Source organism: Maylandia zebra, linkage group LG1, assembly GCF_041146795.1.
Source record: "Maylandia zebra isolate NMK-2024a linkage group LG1, Mzebra_GT3a, whole genome shotgun sequence".
Lineage (NCBI taxonomy): Eukaryota > Metazoa > Chordata > Actinopteri > Cichliformes > Cichlidae > Maylandia > Maylandia zebra.
In genome coordinates, this window is record NC_135167.1 from 14,067,766 (window position 1) to 14,090,496 (window position 22,731).

The 22,731-nt window shown below is 39.8% G+C and overlaps 1 protein-coding gene across 1 annotated transcript in view; it reads right to left on the reverse strand.

Annotated features, from left to right (window-relative positions):
• Nucleotides 1-14,406: 14,406 nt before the first annotated feature.
• Nucleotides 14,407-22,731, reverse strand: part of spata17 (spermatogenesis associated 17) — a 40,874-nt gene continuing 32,549 nt past the window's right edge. Inside the window, exon 10 of the mRNA XM_004539522.4 lies at nt 14,407-15,363. The gene's annotated coding sequence lies outside the window, so the exon portion shown is untranslated. The remainder of the gene's footprint in view (nt 15,364-22,731) is intronic.

Consider the following 22,731-nt stretch of genomic DNA (forward strand, 5'->3'; position numbering starts at 1 on the left):
GATAGATAGATAGAAACACCTTCTCAGTGGAATAATTGTATTAGTGGAAAGCATATGGAGAATGACAGTAGACTGAGGTCAAACTTAGCCAGCGGCAGCCTCTCATTGACTCCCTATATACCAACTGAGCGCGCACTTGAACATCTTCCACTTTCTAATACACTCTAAAAGGCAAAGCAGTATTTGGACGGCACATTATCTTAATGTAAGCCTGACAATATGTGTGTATGTGTGTGCGCGCTTTGCCACAGTCCAGGCACAGGACGAGCTTTGCGGCATTGTTTGACACAGCAGTGTCCTCTTTTTAGGTTCACTCATTTGCTTTTCTGTCCATCCATTACTGCCTTCCTCACTCCTGTCTATCCCTCGCTCCATCACTCCATCTGATTGAAGGATCTTCTATCCATCCTCAAGGTGTGATCGCCCTGCCAATTAAAGACCAATCCAATCACATCTGAGCTTCTGTGTGTGTTTGCGTGTGAGGGTGCAGTGTGTCTGCATGTATACACATATGCATGAGAATGGATGTGTGTGCATGTGTGTGTGCATCTATGTGTGTGTTAGATGTGAGATCTGGCAGCTTAATGCAGTTAGGGTTATTTCACAGTCCATTAAGAAGCTTATGTTGACCTCCTGACCCTAAAGCCAACAACACAGAAGCCATTATCATGACAATAGGACTCTGTGTGCACATTTGTGAGTGCGTGTGACTGTGGACTCTATTTGACATGATCATGCTTTGTGGAAAATCTAAATGCTTGGACTTCTGCTTTCCTGAGACTTAAGGTTTGGTCAAAAGATTTTGTGTTGTAGAATTTGTATGATTATAGTTAACAGAGTAGCAGAAAAAGGACAAATAAAAATAAAAATGCAAATAAAAGAGAAGATGCTGATGTTAGCACTTTTTGGGGGGTGCTGTAAAATTTGATTGAATTACGTAATAAGCAAAACCTGGTAGCCTCCGTAGGTGCTGGACCACATGTGTATTTGTAGGTTTATGTGGGAAGTTTATGTCGATCAAAGTCCACCTTTTTTTTTTTTTAACATTTATTATGATTATTTTTTTTCTTTTTCTCTCGTTGTCTCTTCTAATATTCATTTATCTCAATCTCTGTTGGTTGCTTTCTCATCTGTTTATCCACTTTTTCCCCTAACACTGGGCGGCTAACCCTGACCCTCACCTTGCCGCTCTGTATCCAAACCTCTAGGATGGCTATTGATCCGCACCTCCTCAGACTCGCACAAAGACCCGGCTGCTGTGTTCATGGTTAATGAGACAGACACGGCCAGTCTAGGTCTGGATGGGTTACAGTGCGAGGACCTATAAATAAACTTACAATGCCTGAGGGAACCACAAGATTGAAATTATTACATTTTTGTTCAAAGCCTGAAAAAACTGTGTAAAGAACAGGACTGACATTTAGCAGAAGGAAAGCTAGACAAATGTTTGTACACACTAGAGTGAGGACCAAAACTTAAACGAAGGATATAATATAAAACAAATGTACAAAGTAAAATAAATAAATAAAATAAAGCATCTTTTTTGTTCTTTAATCAAACACCACTGTAGATATGTGCAACAGTACAGATTGACAAAAAAAATTTCATTTCTGTGATCACACACACAAACAAACACACACACGCACACACACTCCTATCTACCTTCACCTCTGTTCTGTATACAGTGTGTGTGCTGAAATGTACCTGGAATAACAGTATGTGTTAAACTAGGCAGTGTTTGCCCACTATGTGCACCTGACAATAGTACTGTAGATCTGTGAAACAGCTAAAATCTGATAACTCTGGCCATGTCCCCAGCAATATGTTGCCTGTTTGGGGACTTTTCAAACTGATGGATTGGTGTGTGTGTGTGTGTGTGTGTGTGGAGGGGGTTTTGGTGCATGATCCCATGGGAGCCCTGCCTTAATCAACCACACTTGTACACAAACACACTCACTCGCTTCAACAATATGGCCAACTTAAGACAGCGCGATACTGCATTAATTAACAGTCACAGAACTCTGTGTGAATTTGATCTTTACACACACATCAAACACACTGTACACACACATCCTTAGACAGAAACAGAGCTTTGTGAATTATAAAGCAAGCTAGTGTGGGTTGTCTTTGACAAAAACAAGTGTTTTCTTTCTCCCTTTTTTGCAAGTGCTGTCACTTTAAATTATAGGTGAAAAATGCATATTGAAACTTAAAAAAAGCATTTTTTTTTTTTTTAGCTCTATCAACAATATAATTATCAATATTTAGTATTGTTCATGTTAACAGCAGCATTACTGGTAAAGAATTTAACAGTTAAAAAGTTAGCTAAGCAAGATGTGTGAGGTTATTTCTCTTAAAATGGAGACTAAATACTGAGTGGTCCAGTCCACATCCATTCGCAAACATAAGGTATTTAATAATATACAGTTAGTACTTTCATTATTTCACTATTATTGTACAATCCGAGTAAATCCATCCCTCAATTTAACTTGACATAAAAAATTGAATTTCAGCTGTACATTAAGGTGTGATTAATGTTGCTTTTGAAATATTTGTCTTTGGTGTCCTGTAGTTTCACCGCACTATGTCTTAGTGGGTTTATATGTGTGTGTGTGTGTGTATGTGCGCGCAAGACTGTGCCTGCACACACTAAATTTGTTTTAACGATTCCGAGAGCTGTTTATCGGTGAAGAGTATACAATGCTCTATTGTCAGTACTGTCCAAAAACACAGCAGGACAAAGAACACACACACTCATACATTCCCATATAGATGATGGCGCTCTCTAAATTGTCCTTCACACAGCTCTCCCTGTATATTGACCGTGTGTCTTTTTTCTCAAGCTGACATTATTGTCAAATTGTTTCTCAAACAGGACACAATTGAAAAGGCGGACAGTTGTTCAATGGCTCGAGTTTTACCATTGATTCCCAATAGGGCCGTCTATTCATCTGTCGACAGGAGGAGCGGAGAGAAACTCTGCTCTGCACTCGTACCATGACCGTTCTTTTAAAAAAAAAAAATCTACACCGGTACACATACATACATACGCACAAGCACAAGTGGATGTTTACATCTATTCATGTACACACACACGCACTTTCATTTAAATATTGCTCCTGTCCCAATGCATTCTGTTACTTGATACAGTGCGATACCCACAGATCAATGGAAGCCAAGGAGACACCACACACACTTGTGTAACCACACACACACACACACACTAGGCTGTGTGTTGCCCGCAGGCAGATGGTATCTGCAGTAGACGCTTGTTATTCTCAACAACTCTGATATGGACATCATTAGCACAAGGAAAACACTAAAATACGTAGAAACACCTGAAGCTGTACACAAGATAAAACTTTTTACTTTACCGATCACCATATTAAAGCAGCAGTGTGAGCGGTTTATCTCTTTAATACACTGCTGTTAAATCACTAAGTAGTCATACAACAGCCAAAAAACAACAGATATGGAGATTATTAGGAAGTAAGAAACGTGGATCGAATACAGACGGCACCTACGCCGTTATACAAAAAAATGGGAATCTGAGTTATAACAGGGAATAATTAATTATAGCTAGGGTGTACTATATGCCTTTCAGGATGAAGGATCGCTACAGAGCAGGAACCAGCTGAAGAGGTGCCCTTGTAAAAGAAATTTGAAGAGTTTTCCATAACTGATAATACACTTTAGTTTCGTGACTGCAAAAATGCTAAACAAGTCCGAGTCAATTTATTAAAACATTTTTTTAAATTTATTGTGTTTTTTTGGCTGCCTTACAACAAAATTAATTCCCTCTTGTGTGATGTCAAAGATATAAATTGAAAGAAAAAAAACATGCAATGGACAGACACAATCAATCAGACTAGTGTGCATCTATAAAAATGTAACTAATAGTTTTGAATGAATATTTAACAATCATGGCATACATTTTCATAAACACATACTTTGTAGAAGTTGGATTTGAGCAAGTAAAACTGTAGAAGAGGAGAGGAGAGAAGAGAAGAGAAGAGAAGAGGAGAGAAGAGACTGATAGAAAAAAGAAAGCATTGACAAGAACAATGAGGATGAAAAGGATGAGCATAATTTTTCTCCTTCTCTGTCCCTTTCTCCTTGGCAACACTTTTCAACAGTAAATAAATTAGAAAAAGTGTGTGTGTGTGTGTGTGTGTGTGTGTGTGTGTGTGTGTGTGTGTGTGTGTGTGTGTGTGTGTGTGTGTGTTTGTGTGACTGAGTGACAGAGAAGGAAACACAGACCGAGGGAGATAGTGCAGATACATTAGTAGGCCCATGGTGTATGTGGGTATATGTTTGTACTTGTACAAAAACCCTTACTGCTCTGCGCTGCTCCTTCCTCTCGCTGTTTGTGTGTATGTGTGTGTGTGAGAGAGAGAGAATGAGAGAGAGAGAAAGAGACAGTATCTGAGGGAGCGTGCGGCACGAGATTGATGTGTACCGCCAGCGTGGCCGTTTCTGCTGAGAACGGCCACACTCCTCTGCCTAATGATGCCACATCCATCCTGCAGCGCCAAGTGCTACGCGATTAGGAGTGTGTGTGCTGCGTGTGTCCACAAGGCGTCTATCCTGGGGGCTACAACGCAGAACCTTACACAGCCTCTGATCACTCTTTATTTGGCACTGAGCATGTGTGTCCATTTGTGTGTGTGAGTGTGAGAGTGAAGGGTCCTATGTGCCCATTAATATTAAATATAGATACCCTTGTCAGTGAATTACATCCACTGATCCCGTATTCTCCTCTCAGGGAGGAGAGGTGAGCAGGGAGGAGTCATGGGAGGTGAAAGAAGGGAGAGATAAAGCGAAAAGAAGAAAGGAAGCATACAAGCGATGAAATGGGGAGAGAGTGGAAGGTAGCAAGGGTCGAGAAGTGACGAAGGGTGAGCATGGAGAATGCGGTGTTGAAAGCGAAGGGAAAAAGGGTCCAATAGGGAAAGAGGAGTTTAAGTAGGAGGAGGAGAGTTAGAGGAGAGCATACTGGTGGAAAGGAAAGGAAAGGATAGGTATAGAAGACTAGAGAGAACTTCTTGTTAACAGTTCCTAATAAATGTTTAACATGATCAGAAAAAGAGACATAAAGGAAGACTGAGAAAGGGCAAAGATGAGGAGAGAAGGAGACAAAGAAAAGAAAAGAGTTTAATGATATGCAGGAAGCATCACATTAGAAAGGGCGGAAGTAGACAGGAACGTAGAGAGTGGGAGAGAGAAAGAGAAAGGTGAATAAATCTGTGGAAAGAGGAACCACCACAGAGGGGACTAAGGGGTTTAGGGATGGATAGATTGAGGGAGGAGGGGCCAGCTGATTGATTGTGCAGAGTGTTGGAGACTTGAGAAAAGAGGGATGACAAGAGGTGGAAAGGGAAAAGGAAAGGAGAGGACTGAATCCATCACTTCGAGGGAGAAGACGGAGGAAGGCGCAGGCACGCTTAGACAGAAAAAGAAAAAGAGACATAAGAATAAACATTAAAATGTGGAGGAGTTACAGGATAGAAAGCCAACATAAAGAAAAATAGATCAGACTGAAAGAGATTAAGAAAGACTTAGAGAGAAACAGATTTACCGGATGCTGATGTTAGAAAACAAGCAGAGATTGAGTGATGAAGGGTGGAGAAAAAACAACAGAGTGAATAGTAGCAGCTTTGACCTGTCATCTGTCTGTAATGAAAGAGAGAAGGGAGGAAGAGAGGAAAGGAGGAGTGACAGTTTGATTTTCCCAGCCTGGCGTTCATTCCCATATTCCCTGGCAAGCTCTCACCTGATGGAAAGATGGCAGAAAATCAATAGTCCATGTGCGTAATGGAGTAATGACTCTGAGTGTATGTGTATGTGTGGATAATGATAAGTGTGTGTGTGTGTCCGATCCCTAAGCAATCACACACAGCTTAAGCCAGTCCCATGGGGTGGGGGCCACTTTAACTAACAACTTCATTACTGCAGCCACACACACGCAAGCTCATGCACACACACAAACCATGCCTTCATACAAACACTGTTGATAACGGACATCTTACGAGTTTTAGAGAAAATTTTTACAGAGCAGCTTTAATTTTCATTTTGAAATAGCTTATATGTTTACTTAATTTGAACCCACACATGCCAAAATTCACCCATGAATACAGTCATGTGACACCACTGCTGTCAGTAACTTCCACATTTCCAACAGCCCTACCTATCTGCCAGTGTGATTTGGATATGCCTGAGCAGTTTGGTGGTATAAAAACTACTTTAACTGAGTTTAGTTTTCTTCAAAGGGTTAAACCAGAGTCCAAGTGTATCAGCATGGCGTCCTTAAGTGTGTTTATCCAAGCAGCTCTCAAAGTATTTTCAGCCTCTGCCAAGTTGTTCTGAAGCTGTGAAAACATTCCCAGCTCTGGGAATGCTGAGGCCCTGCCCTGGCACGCACACACACACACAAACAGAAACACACAGAGATGCACCTCAATCAACCAATTAGGTCATCAAGGGGCTCTCTCATCACAATAACAGGCTCACTGCCATGTCCAAATGATGGGGTGCTGACGTGCAAACGCACGCGTGCAGACACAAACCATTCTCTACTGACACCGACACACAGAATAAACACATGCGCACACAGTTACATACACACCGCTCCCATGTAAACACCAAGCGCACACATGCACTACTCAAACTCACACGTGGCCCCGACTCATTATGGGTCCACTGATCAAAAAGAATGATGCTCCCTGTAACTATTTACCAGAGGAGGATGGGACAAGAGGAATTTGGACTAAAGGCGGCCCATTGCGGCTTAGCGTCGGCACAGACCAGCAGCTCATGGCGGCAGCCCCCTCTGTTTACTAGTGGCTAATTAATTCGCCACATATGCTGAGAACATCTGTCGCTAGTGACCTGCCGGGAGAGCAGAGGACGCACTGCTGCGACAGCCCGCTCCCCCCAACTCTCATTAGCACACACATACAACTTCATATACACACACACACAATCATACAGCCACACTAAGAGGGAAACACACACACACACACTCAAAGACGTGTATGAATGTATGCACATGTATGTGAAGACACATCGAGTGTAACTAGGGGCATTTTGAAACAAACATACACTTCGATCTATTTATAGTTTGGGACTAATAGTTACTCTGCAACATATTAAAGCTCCAACGAGCTGAACACTTCAAACAGATGCCAGTCACATCTCTAAGAGTCTGCACTGCAGTTACTACAATCAAAAGCTCAATTACTTAACTCAACAGGCTTTTTTTTCTTATAGATATTCACCAGAAATGGCATGCTGATACTGAACACAAAATATGAACTTATTGTTCTACAATAAATTAAGTTGTACTTGAATAATGGAATTCTGCATTTATATGCAACAGCTGAAAGGTGGTCATCTTTTCAAAGCTCTGATTTGTGTAGCAAGCGCCTTTCTGAAATATTTTGGTTGTAGCTAAATAACTAATAAAGTATTAATTCATCAAGCAAAGAAAAAAACTTTCTGGTCAAAATTATCATCAGTTTTTCTTTTTGCCATTATTTGGCAATAAGTTTCTGTTTTTCTGCGTGTAATTAAAAAGTTGTATCATCACAGCAGGATGGAAACAGTGATTATTAGGAATGAGACACTCATATGAGCTATGTGAGCGTTTTGTCGTACTACTATGTTTAATGGGTTCAGTGGTTTCAATACTTTAAATCTACATTAAATATACAATGAAAATATCATGAAAGAGAATTCTACATGGGAAATTATCACTAAAATGCCATTGTGATTTCTTTTTGAAACTGCAGTATTTCATTAATAAAACAAAAAATATTGTTGTTTTTGGGGTTTTTTGCCTTTTACCTGTGCCGTAACTTTGAGCTTACTACTACCCAGGTGTGCATGCATTTTAAAATGTAAATATGAGCATCTTTAATTTTGTGCTTCAGCGATGTTAAACACAAGTTTCATCATATTCCACAGACTCAGTAAAATTTAGCACTTTTTGTTTGCCACACTGTCCTTCATGCTGCACTGTGTCTAAGTCAAACTTGGCGAAATAAAAAAGTGAAGCGAGTGTGCAAACCGCAGCACCAGCAGAAAAACTCCCACCAGCCAATCAGATTCATTAACCTCCACTATCCCACAATACCCCAGGGGGACCTACAGAGACAAAGACAAACTCTCTTCCCCTTGTGTCCTGTGTTCTCCCTCTTTCTCCCCCTCATCCCTCCACCTACACCCCATTACACCGATCCAGTCTTCCTACCCTCCCTCACATGCCACACAATTAACAAAGTGCAGGGATCTGACTTCTTGCTGCAATGAAAAAAACAAGCTCAATTTTTTTTGAGGTGTTTATTGCCACTAAAGACTGTCATTACTGCAAGGTTCACTTGCACCTACAATTAATTTTAAAGCTTTAATTAATGATTTTAACCAATGATTTTTAGTGGCTCCTGTGATTATGAAGCAAATGAAGCATACTGAGTTGTTTGTTTTTGCAGGAGTCTTCAGAACTGCACTTTTTATCTTTATGAAATTCAAGTTTTTTTGATAAAAAACTAAAGATAAACGTATAGACTGATTAGACTAATTGGCTCTTCCAAAAAATTGTAGCTGTAAGCCAGACTATCGTTGTTGTTATTGTTTTCAAATAAACCTACTGCTAAACAGTTACTATCAAGTGACCCAGTCAGCCATTTAACAATCACTCAGTCAGGCAGGCAGTGGATCACTTGGGGTCTCACCTCAACTGTCCCTGAAAATCTACTGACGGATCAATTAAAACATTAAAGAGTTTGATAAGTTCTCCTCACCTTCAGCTCAACAAAATTCACTGGTAAACTCAGTTAGTCAGTCAACTCCTCTCGTTGTAACTCAGTCAATCGACCGCCAAACAAGTCAACAAGTCAGCCACTCAGTGAAGCAGCCAACCAAGCATCCAGTCAGTCAAGCAGCCACCCAGCCAGTGAGCCCCCCACCTGTCCCCGCTAATTTGGTGAGGAATCAATTAAGGCTGTGTTTGCTGAGTTCTCCTTGCCTTCAGCTCATCTGCTCCTCTCTAATGCAATTGTCCTGTGTGCTGCGTGCAGAGCGGCATAATAAAGTGATAAGGCTAATCAGGTTGGCTGCTCCTCTCCTCTCCCCATACGCACACTACACTTATTCTATTAGATGTGTAATGAGATTCTGCACTCCATCAACACGATGCCACTATGTGTGTGCATTTGAAAAAGCGTGTCTTTAGGAGTGTGTGTCTGTGTTCGCGTGTGTGTGAAAGTATGAAGGTGTGTGTGGTTGTGTGTCTGAGCGAGAGAGCTTCTGTTCTTGCAGAGGAAATTTGCTCCATTTACATTCTATCATTAGCTTGAAACAAATGTGCCCTTGAGCTTAGCGCCCCTGTCTCTCTCAGCTGCAAACACTTTACTTTGGCTAGTGATCACAGCAACATACACACACTGACACACTCTTGAGTAAGAGACTCGGGCATGTAATCGTATGCACACATGCACAAACACACGCTTAAATGAAACTCCCAGCAAAAAAGTATTGAAACCGATGTGTAACGCTGCACGTGTGGATGAGATCATTAGCTGACGACTCATCTAACTTTTCATTATGTATAACACCCAGTAAGAAAATACACACACTCTCTCACACAAATTTCTATTTATACCCATCCACTCATCTCTTCATATATCCACCCATCCAACAATCACGTCTCACCTCTCATATACACACACAAACCTTCAACCAACCACCAACTGACACACGCAAGCACAAATGTATTACACCCCCACCCAGACAAGAGAATGATGGTCGAATAGATGTAGAGGACACGGGGCTCTATGATGTGTAGAACAGTTCTGGTCAATGGGCCAGATAATGAGTTGCCATAAACAGCAGCAGTCTTCCACTGTCCAGCTCAGCTCATTACCATAGCTAGCATATGTAATCAGTGTGTTGCTGGGGCGTGTCTTAATGTACTCTACTCTGCTGTTTCTCAAAGACAGGGTTGGGCCCACAGGGTGGGTCACGAGAAGGTAAGAATGGATCAGTGCATCATCCTCAGGAAACCTTGGTGATTAGTATTCAAAGCTGTAAAAGCCAAATAATGACACTGAAGTCTTCTTGGTTTCAATTTACGCTAAATAAGCAACTACAGAGACAATTATGTGGTACAAAATACTGTTATGTATATATCAGTATACTTATCAAATAAAATATAAACAACTACTTTGAAGTATGATGGCAATTTAATCTCAAACACTACATAAAGCAGTGAATTTCCTCTTCTGTGATTGACTTCATTAACATAAATCAGTGGGAAAACAAAACAACAGAGGGTATACAGTATATGGATACTTTGGAGGCCAGAAAGCTGTCACTGAGACGTAATTAGAAAACACGCACACACCCTCACACACATACAAACACAATATCAAGCTGTGCACATCCTCATTAACTCCATGAGTATGATAAAACACGATTCTCTCTCATCCCACCCAAGATTCCATAAAGAGGAGATAGTAATTCAAGCTGCAGACACCAAATCTCTAATTATAACTTTATTTGAAGAAAACAAGGGAGCACTTAATAAGCAAATGAGAGTGATAATAACTTGGAATATGGATTGGACCTAACAGACTAGATTATAGGGGCGAACCCCTGCCGAGAGAGAGAGGGGGAGAGAGAGAGCAAGAGAAAAAGAGAGAATTGTAAATAATGTGACAGAACGAGTAAATTATGAGGCTAAAGACTCAAAGCTGTAATTATGTCTTTCTTTGAATAGAGAGAGATGAGTGGGTGTGAGGATGATCGGATTGAAAAAAGTTAACTGCTGTCCTCATTTTTCCTTTCTTCTTCCCTCATTTGTTCACATTCACTGACAACGCAGACACTTTTAGTCTTTCTTTCTTGGTTTTCCATTGTTAAGTGCATTAAATATTTGGATGGTTAATGTTTTTGGTTTATTTAAAACCATAACAGGATCCCTGTAATAATTTCATGCATTTGATCAGTTCACAAATCAAGATGAAGTGCAACCTGGACTGTAAAAATGGTGGCACTGGAAGGACTTTAAAGTCAGAGGAAAATAACACTAGTGACACCATGATGGGTCATAATTGCTTGGAAATTGAGACATTTTTTTAGCCATAAGTTTGGAAAAGCATAGACTTAATGAAGGACTAAAACATAATGCTAAATTGTGAAATAAGAAGATGGATTACTTGTTTTTAGAGCTTGACAGGTAGAAAGGACTAGAAAACCAACTTTAGGGCCTTTATAGATCTCTTGCAATGTATGTGGATCTCTAAATTCCAGAGTATTAGATGTGATCATATAGTCCCAGGAATCAAAAACTGGCTAATGTACCCTTCAAGGTCATCTTCTTTTTCGCCTCTTCACTGCTTCTAGCACTCCAGATGTTTGTTTGTTTTTTAGATTTGTTTGTCAAGTCCCATTCAATCTCTTTGCTGGATATCCTCCAGTCTGTTAATCTGATGATCTGTCAACATGAACTTTATTTTGGCGAAGAGGCCAGAGTCAACACATCACAGTTTAGGTAGTTTCTGCCAAATGTTCTCCCCAGATCCCTCAGGAAATTGTAGCAAAACTCTTTGTTGCAAGTCTGAATTTGGCAGACTTTCTCACTGCACTACTCACGATTCAGGTTGCATTCCTTGTCTGAATGTTACTTTGAGGCCTGGACACCATTAACTGGAAACTCTTTGGTGTCTAAGTCATAGCAACCGGTTAGCTCAAAAACAGTAGTTGTAACATTTTAGCACAAAGTTTCTTAATACAACATTACAACAGTGAGAACTTTATTGTGGTAAACTTTTCACTCACATGAGAAAGGAACATAAAATACAAAGTCAGCTTTAGGTGGAGAAAGGTACAGCATTGGAGTGGGTCAAGATTTTTCACTCATGAAATTGGGTTTCTTCTGTTTTAATAATTAAAATAAAAATATTACAATTATTTTTATAGGCACGATTTAGTGTTTTTTTATTAAAATGATTTTGATTGATTTAGGCAACTGAACTACTTGATTATCTAAAATACAATGGTATAGGCACTTGACCCAAATGACTCGGACTTACATTTGTCACCTCTTAGTTGTGTGATTAAGTGCATGTAAAATCCCTGCCCATTTCAGAGAGCCAATACCACCCATAATTAAAAAAAGAAAAAAGAGGAGAAGCATAATGCTTTCCATGATCCCAGCAAATAATCTGAACTCATTACAAGTCATCATGTATTAAACGCTCTTAAAAGAATAACAGTTTCATCAGATCTGCTGAATACATCATGGACATTGCACTTGTAAATGGTAAGTTATAATTTTTCAACCCCCATTTAACCTATGATCCTGGCTCTCACCAAGGTCTCCTCTCCCTCTTTTCTTCCCTTTCTCTCTATAACCCATTTTTCCCCTCCACCCTCTGTCTGTTTCTACATCAATTTCAAATCTCTTTAGGTTTGTCTTGAGCTACAGGATATGAAATTGACTTGTAAAGAAGAGACAAGTATTCACAGAGGATTTTGCTATTCAAGGTTGATTTCATTTTATTTGCTATCAGAGCTGTCTGTCTGTTTGCATGTTAAAGATACGAGCTGAGTGTTCGTGTGTATGTGTTACTCTATGATTTGTGTCTGCCATTCAGCCAGCTGTACATATGTCACACAATCTCGCTTTCTATACATGGTTATATTTGACATATGCTTAACAGGGGCCAGGGGGATCGCTTGCAGCACTGCACACTTAGGTAGATGTGTGTGTGTGTGTGTCTCCCTGAGCAGCAGTCTGTGGTCCTGTACCAATCCAGTGAAGTTGTCTGAGAATGACAGCTTCATTATCTTCTATGAAAGTGGGACAAATTGAAACATGTCTCTCTATCACTCTGAGTGTAAGTATGAAAAGCTGAGAAAATACAAACATTAACACACATCCACATATTGACACACACATATACGCTTCGCTTTTCTTTTTTTCATCACCAACTTGTCTGCAGTTCAATCTCTCCACTAGCCCATAACTCTATTTATTTATTTATTTCTCCTGAGGAGTGTGTGTGTTGTGTGTGTGGCAGCTGGGACCAGTAAGTGATGACTGTATCTAAATGTTGATCATTGGGAGATGCTCTGTTGTTCTGAAATGAGGTGGTGGGGGATATGTGCATGCATGCATGTTTTGGGAGTTTTCTGGCAGATGTCAAACAGTTGAGGCTTCCCACAGACCTGCTGACAACTCTCTTAGTAACTGGGCACCTTAGGGGCAAGACAGGTGTGTGTCTGTGAGTGTATGTGCTCGTGTGAGAGAAAAAAGGAAACAGACGTGACCTACCCCCCTCTATTTCATCCCATCTGCAGCCTGACATCTGACAGGGACATCACACCAGGCCAATCCACCTTTCTGTGTGTGTGAGTGTGTGTAATTCCTCATATCCAGTAGAAAGGTAATAGTATGTAAATGACCCCACATATGTCATCTATGAGAAGACGGGGATGGACACACACACATACACACACACTATTATACGCACACACTTTAATGCCCTCAGGGTTGGGGGGTCTCGGCCTCTGTCTGATGTCTTTGGGTCAGTTTCTCACACTTCTGACAGGGTCACACACCTCTCCTCTCATTATTAACTTGCAGTAAAATGCCACATAGCCAAACAGAGTGCATATATAGGTGTGTGTGAAAGATTAAGTCACAGGGAGAGTATATGTGAAGAGAAAAGCTGGAAAGCTGTCCGTGTGTGGGAAGGAAAATGAAAGACAGCGACGTAAAGAAATTCAGGTACATGTAGGAGTGTTTAGAGAGACTGATAGGGAAAGGCTGATAGAAAGGGAGTCACTTTCTTGTTTGTGCGTATGTGCACGTCCTTGGGGTATTACCTATCATATTAACAATTTGACAGACTGCCCAGACTCCTCTCCAATTTCCCGTCAATCAAGCACATTCAGCCAACGATATCTCACACTAAACAGTGAAACCACCCTGGTACAGTTTAAACATGCTGCCCCTGTTTAGGACAGTTTAATGTATATATATGAGCATTCAGCGCCATTTAGTAGTTTCAACCCTCATGGCTCCCATCTGCAGCTATTTCCCTACAGACGCTTCCAGCTGCACACTGGTGGTGTTCACTTTAATTTGATTACATTATGTAAAACTGCCACAAGAGAGTAAAGAAATCATAAATATTTTATTTTATTTTAGCATTTTTTGTGTGAAAACTAATGGATGAAGTGAATATATATGTTTTTTAAAAGAGACCTAAAATGAATATACTGGAACAGCAGAATAAAAGACTGAGATGTAAAAAACACATTGCACCAAAAGACAGAGATGTGTATGTGCTTACACAGATATTCTGGACTTTACTTTTTGCTCCCATGATTCACAGTATGCTGGTAGAATTATAAAAATTAAATCCTCTCTAAATTCCATCACAGTTACTGACAGGATTATACTCCATCACTGTGTGTGTGTATGTGAGAGGGGGAGAGGAGACAGGTGATGAGACTCCCACACTCTGGTCACTGCTACACAATAGGATTAAGACCAACACATACCTGTGTGTATGTATGTGTGCTAGCTGAGCAGTGACCATTGGGGAGAGTCTCCTGAATGATAAACAGTGTGTTCTTCTGCCTTTCCTTTGTTCCCTCTTTCTTTGTCTTTATCTATCTCTACATCTATCTTTCCAACCATCTGGACCCTTAGTCTACCCCCCACCCCCTACCCATTAGCCCCAAGTGCCAATACATACAAACATACAAACACACGTAGAGTACTTCACATATGTACAAGATGTATTTTGAATATGTTATGTGTGAGTAATACAGACTTCAGGCAGCCCGGTAAAGTTTGGTGTTGTAAGCAAAAATACATGGAAAAAGCCTGACTTACAGAGCCTGTATTTCTTACTTTCGCTATACGTAAGTGCTTGTGTGCTTATATCTATCAATCCTCTTTGTATTTTTGATATAAATAGCTGCTGCATGTAATGGACCTGATGAGTAAAGATAGCTGCTTTGGTGTCAGTGGAGGTCTTTGTACTTTTAACTCAACCACATCTTTTTTGTTGTGTGTGCTAATGACCTTTGCTCTAAATTTACTGAGTTTACAAACTGTTACTTTTTCCCACTAAAGATTTTTATTGGGGTGGATTACATTTCAGTGACGCTCCGATGTGCATAGTGGAAAAGTCAGGGAACAATTAGGGGAGAACGCAGTTGCAATTGATTAAACTGGGTTTTGTCTTTGGTGTCGTTTTCATTGACAAGCATAATACCTTGTGATGCAAAAAGCATTTTTTATGTGCAGTTGAATCCCTGGGTAATGTCTTCATCCACTGGGTAAAACTGTAAGAGAAAATAATGTAATAAGATATTACATTTATTTAAAAAGGTGTCATGAGCACACATGAATTTATTATCTTTACAAAAGCAGAGCATATGCACTTTTCTACCTTTGTGCATGCACACAATTTTACTTACAGCCATTATATCTAAAAAAGTTTAATGTAACAGACTGTGTTGGGTGGGTAATATAAAGTAAAACCATGAGTGCACATATTGAGTTGAAGAAAATACAGTTGTAAATTGTATATGCATATAGACATAATCCCTCCTACTGCTACAGTTTCCTGCATACTGCCTACTATATTATATACTGTAACGTAAAATAAAAGCAAATATGTCACAACCCCCCTAAAGCATGTGTGATGACTCTGTGTAACCATGAATGCATGGCCTTTAAGACTAATAATCTGGCATGTTTCCAAGGCATACACATAAAATAAGTTCAGTTGGGTCTCCTTATATTTTTAAGGAAAAAAAGATATACGTATGTGAAGTGTAGTGCTGTGCATGTGAGTTTGTGAGTGGGTGTGTGTCTGCGCCTCCCCACTCCCCCCAGGCTTACTCCATCAACCTCCCTTCACTAACAGCTGTCTCCCCTCATTTACATGCTCTCTCCACCCACTAATGGAATTAGCCACAAGTTTCCTGAGGTGAGGCAACACGCACAGACACAAAGACATATAGACACAACTGTGTGCACTGTATTTGTATCCATATACAAGATGTTTTTGCTTGTTCTATTTTTGTGTGTATGTTAGAGATGGACTGCAAAGGTCAAACAGAAGACACAGCTAAATTCAAAACTACTCTGTCAATATTCTGAAGAAAAATAAAAAAAACAGGGGTTTCTTCCGCATCAAAGGCCAGCCACCAGAAAGTTAAGCAGCAAAAAGAATAACCTAGGACAAAAGAGGAATGTCTAACAGAAACTGGTGAAGTCACCTCACCTGTTGTTTAGCCCATGCTTGATTTAGTGGCTCACACTCACATTTCTATGAATTTCATTACATTACATGTAGTGTCTCAGCTACAATCTGAGGTGGTGGCATTTAGGACAGTAAGTAATAGTAATGGCCACTTTCCATTCAATTATACAGCAAGTTAAAAGTAAAGAAAACTAGTGAGAACTAGTGGTTACTAGTGGCGTTGCTGGTGTCTGGGTACTATGCACTGTATAACTGCAGTGATGTCTCATGATAGAGTTAAAGGTGAACTGATCCAGATCCAAAACTTTTCCTTCCTATTCTTACCATAACCTTCAAAAAGTTTCAAAGCTCCTGCTAGTGTACACCTTTTTTTCCCTCTTTTTTTTTAACTGTCTCCTCTGGCCCTCTCCACCAATAGGGCTCTGTTTCCTATTGTTTCGTCCTTCATCTCTCTGTCAGCAGATCCCGTCCATCAATAGAGAACTGTCACTCACTAGAGCGACAATTGGCAGCTGTCGATAGTTTAGAGGGTCGCCAGTCTGTATATAGGCTTCAGCTCCTAAAATGCTATCAGCTGCCAATACAAACTCACACATGCACATGCACAGTGTGACATGCACAAGAGAGCAAAGACTCACACACGCGCGTACATGCCTTTTTCTCTTTGCATCCTCATCTCGCTTGATCATCGCTGACACAGGAAAATTTGGTTTGGTAGTAACGATATCAGATCAGATGAGGAAACAAAGAGCCACCTTCTGACTATTCAGTGTTTAGCAGTGTGTATGTATGCGTGCGCGCACACACACACACACACACACACACACACACACACACACACACACACACACACACACTTTATTGCACTGATAAAGGTCTTTGACACAGACAAGAGTCACTGACACATGGCTCCCCCTTCTGGAGACCTATAAGACCCTTGGCAATGACATTGCAATCCCCAGTTACACTGTAGCACATTAACATTCATTAATTGATTCCATCATCCATCTATTAATTTAATCACTCCTCCCTCTTTCTGCTATCCATTTCCCCTCACTTTATCATAATCTTTTTTCTTTTAGTTCCCCAGTCCTTTTCCCCCCACATAGTTTCTAAACTTGTATTGTTCCATCACACCATTTCCATCTTTGTATTTCTGTTAGATTTGAAAATCAACCAACAGAAGGTGGCAGATGATTACCGGTTGAGTTTTTCACTGATTTGGCTTCATTTTGATTTATTATGATATTATCCTCATTCAATACAGATATTTGGTGAGAGTCAAAATGCTACAAGTCACACATACAATGTGTCATAAAAATTCAGAATGTAAGACACTGCAGTTATTTAGACCATGTAGTATTTATGTAGTATATCCTAGTACCGTATTATCTCGACAGAGCACTTCAATCTCAGACTGCAGGCTTACTTGTGGTTCTTAGAGCTTCCAAAAGTAGGATAGGAGGCAGCACCTCAGCTATCAGGTCTTTCCTTTTTGGAATGTGCTCTCTTTTGATTCAGGACACTGACACTCTCTTATTTTACAGTTTTTCTGAATTGCTAAAACACATTTCCTAAAATATCATCTCTTTGTCTCAAAACACTAAACACAAACTGTAAAAATCAAGCTACACACACAAAACCTTCAACTTGTCTTGCAAAACCAAACATTTGACCCAAAACTACTTTAACTTTACTCAAAATCAACCACTACTGTCAAAAGCCACACAAAACCAGCCAATGTGCAAACACAACTTAGCAACTATTACACACTACAGAAATAAATACAAAACACTGTGAGATAGCGGGAAAATAATATTCATCTATTCATTCATTTATTCTTGTACTCACATTTTAACAAAAAAGAACTGCAAGAAAAAAGTTACATATACATAAAAAAAAATTACATATTTTTACAGCATATTCAGATAATTTAATCTGCCTCAGCATCAAGCCTCTGTGCTGGGTCAGGCCACAGGACTTCATCCACATTATATGTTATGGTCTCCCTTGCAATGCAATGAGATGCCAAATCCAGCCCTAGCAAGATTCCAGTCCCATCTCACCATGCCCCAGTCATTGCTTGAAGTAGATTTGCCTGTGTGTAAGGGTTTCGGTTTATACTTTCCATCTCCATGCTGAGAAAAACTCCTCGATAGGGTTCATAAGGAAGAGTATGGTGGAAGAAACACACTGATAAAATGCTGCTCATTGTGAAACCAGTTGCATATTTTTGGACCATGGTGAAAGCTTACATTGTCCTAAATGACATGGGATGGATGCTCTGCCTTCTCACGATCTCTCTACTCAAGCAAAGCATCCCGTAGACCATCCAGGAATGTTGCTAGAAGTTCGGTGTTGTATGGCCCAACAGTAACATGACTGTGGAGAACCCCATAGCTGCTGATGGCAGCACAGATAGTTACATTTCCACTACGCTGGCCAGGCAGTTCATTAATAGCACGTTGACCTATGACATTGCAACCTTTTTTCCTCCTTTTTGCTAGATTCAATATGTATGTTGTCTTCTATAATCCACTGCTGTATTTCATGCAGTCGAATTGCATTATTCTGATGGACCATATCCACAATAAGTGTCTCCTGGTGTTGTGAGCGCATGCGTGTTCTCCCACACTCATGCGGCTATCCTTCAATTCTAAACAAAATACCATTTAGTTATAAGTATACTTGTATACATAGCACATGTATACATCATACTATTCATTCTTTTAGAGAACTAAAATTAGTTTGTTGTGTACAGAGAATCTTTGAGCTTGACTCAATGGTTAGGTCTCATGAATACATCTTCGTGGATGAAGCTGTATTCAATCTAGCAAAAAGCAGAAGAAGAGGTTGTAACATGTGTTTTCAATTTTGAGTGGTAGTGTGTTAATGATGAAAACAGTGTGTTTTGTGTAAATGTGTTTGAGAATGTGTTTAGAGTTTTGGTAAATGGGTGATTCAGATTTGCAAATGAATAGTGTTTAAGATTTTGGCAACTGTGAAATTGATTTGATGAAAGAGTTTTCATAGTTGATGGTTTCGTTTTTACAATGGGATTTGGTGTTTTAGCAATTCAGAAAAACTGTAAGACTAGACTTAAAACTTTCCTGTTTAATAATGGATGTAGTTAGGACTGGATTTCATGTAAAAGATGGACTTAGCAACCATGATGTCATCCATTGCCTATATAGTAAAGGTCCATTGTGATGTGTGAAGACTGTTTTCACCTTTGTCATTTTGGTGTTTTCAAATCAGATGTGAGGCAGATCAAACCGAGAAATATATGGACAATGCACCTTAATAGGCTAGATACTTGCCAGTGACACAGTAAAGAAAACTCTTCATTACTGTTCTTTTTAACTTGAATCTTAATCTAAAATATGAGCTGCTATATTCAATAAGACTAGACAGATTTCTGAAGCCATAAACCCCTCAGGAGAGTGAGGTCACAACAGAGTTGAAGCTTTTTTTCTACTTCTTTACTATCTCAGTGTTTTGCAACCACAGTAGTTGATCCCTTCTACCCATCAGAGAAAAAAAATGTAGTCAATTCCACATTACTTTTAAGACACGGACATTAAGTCCATCTTGTACAATTTGTGTCACCTCTCACAAGACTATGGCATATATTAGAGCCTAATCAATAAGCGTACCAGTATTATTGTTCCAAAAACATCTTTTATATTTCTTAGACTCTCCCAATCAATGACAGACTAATTGTGATAGTAAAGAAATGCAAATATACACAAGTTTAGTTTAAAAAGGAACTACAGTTAGGTCAAAATTAGACCAGGTTGCACCATAAGCTCATGCCAGTTTATAGAATAATACTGTTTTGTTTATCTTCTGACTGCACATTCCTTGGATTTTGATTATTTTTTACGACCTCCTGCTTTTTTCAAAATGTTAAAGTTTCCTTTTTAAGAACACAGAAAAGGAAAAGTGACAGTGATGTGCCTGTCTGCTGTTCTTTACGCACATGGCGTCCATCCGTATGAGAAATGTGATTACAAATGAGAGCGTGAGTGAGAAAGCGGAGTGTCACAGCTGGCATGGCATCTGGCTTGGCATATCGTTGCCCGGCCTCGCTCGCTGCCTGTGCGTTCTAATGTGGCTGTCGACAAGCCCATTAAGAAGCTATTACTAAATGCTCTGTCTCTGCTCCTCTTCCACGCCTTACAGCACAGGCCCGAGGGAATGCCAGCAACATGAAGGAGAGAAAAAGGGGAAGAGAGACAGAAAGAAAGGGAAAAACAGGTTGGGGACAGACAATGGTGCCACATCAATACGGACAACGTACGTGTGACAATACGGTTTCTGACTTAATAACTTTATTTAAAGATAAAACTTGTGTTATATTGTTATGCTACTGTCTATAATAGATAGTAAAGGCTCTTAAATAATGTTATAGGAATTTATCCATAGGAAGAAGTGTTGTGAAGTCATGTAAACCCTGTAGGATTAAACTAAACAATCCAGAAAAATGTGTTTCTCAAAGCAGCTGATGCAACAAACAAGCCAATAATAGCCTCAAAGATGAAGTTCATGGATCCTGTGGACACATACCATTAAAATAGGTCATTACATTAGAATCTTTTATATCACACATTCCCACCTAGTGACCTAATTTACTGGAGAAAAGCTACCTCTTGGCCTGCTAGAAGACACACTTATGGTGTCATTTGATAAATCCTATGTCGCCTCGTGCTGAAGTTATTGCATTCACAGGATTTTCACTAAACTTACTCTGATCTTGAGGTCAAGGTCACTGACAGTCATTCAAGGTATTTTGTAGATGCACCTGCGCTATTAAATTGAAGCCCCTATGCCACCTTGTTCTCGAGTTATCGCATTCACAAGATTTTCAGAAAACTTGACCTCCATTGACCTTTAGTTTGAGGTCACTGAGATTCAAACTTGTCTGAGATTTTTTTCGTGCTTAAAAAAACCATTCATGGATAGAGCCTAATCTGTGCTCTTCATATAGTTTATTTAATGAGTCAAAAATACACAGCTGTGGTAGTACAGATTAAATTTTACACTTTCACAACTGTTTATGTTCAGTACCATCATCTTGGATTGCTAACTAGGTATGTCGGTCTGCTATGACTTTCCACTTGAAACTCCTGGTTGAGGAGTTTTTCAAAATTAAAATCTGTTGGTCTGTTTCAGACTTTCCTTTTTTTATTGTGACTACTTTGGCATGCAAGAGAATCGAGCAAGTTGATTTTAACTAAAACTGACAGATGAATTGTAACTTTACAAGTGATTTTAACCTCCTAGAGCCTGGTGTCCACATATGTGGACATCACATTTTAGGTTGTCTAGATCAAAATACAAAATTAAAGACCTGTAAAGACCTGATATCCACTTACGGGACATTATACTGCCACTGTTCTATCGAAATTTAAAGAGAATATCCTCATATGTGGATCTCATCTTCTCAGAAACAAAAATCAGGTTAAAAAAACCCCAACAACACATAATCCTTTGTTTTTACATTCGTCAGGTCCCAATCAGCCCAAATAGCAAAGAGAAATTAAAAATGCATGCCATGAAAGAGTTCGGGTCTTAGGAGGTTAAGTTTTGAAGACCTGCTCTCACAAAAAAGTTTTAAAAATATAGCATCTTATTCATGTTGTTATTATTATTATTAATGTTATTCCCATTTCCTGGATTTTGCAAGGTGTACATATCCCATTATGATTCCAATACTCACAAGAGACTGTGTGCAATTTCCTGCTCTGTGTGTGTGTGTGTGTGTGTGTGTGTGTGTGTGTGTGTGTGTGTGTGTGTGTAAGAGAGGGAGAAAGTGTGTTTGGAGCGATGAACTGCTCTTTTCATGAGTGACTGTGACAGGTTTCTCATCAGGCCCTGAAGCCTCCTCGCAGTTAGAGACCATGTACAGCTCAGTCCCCAAACAACAAGCACACATGAACACATACTGAAACGGGTGATGATTTGAAAGACTTTTCCCATTAAAAAAACAGCATATCGGAGCAGTAGTTGGTACCACGTGTGTGTGTGTGTGTGTGTGTGTGTGTGTGTGTGTGTGTGTGTGTGTGTGTGTGTGTGTGTTTGTGCATCTGAGCCGACTACTGGAACTAAGCGGGGCTCTTAATCATGGCTGTAACGGGCAACATTACCAGCAGCGGCAGCAGGCTAATGATGAATGCCCGAGTCTCTGTGCAAACCCTGACCTCCTTTTCTGCTGTGATGCACAAAAAGCTCTAGTCCTCTCATCAAAAATTACACACACACACACACACACACACACACACACACACACACACACACACACACACACACACACACACACACACACAGGTATTAGATTACACCAACGCATACATCTTAAACAACCGAAGCAAACAACCATGTGTTGAACAAAAAATTGCTTGTGCACGCACACACACAAATACAACTTACTGCTCCATAG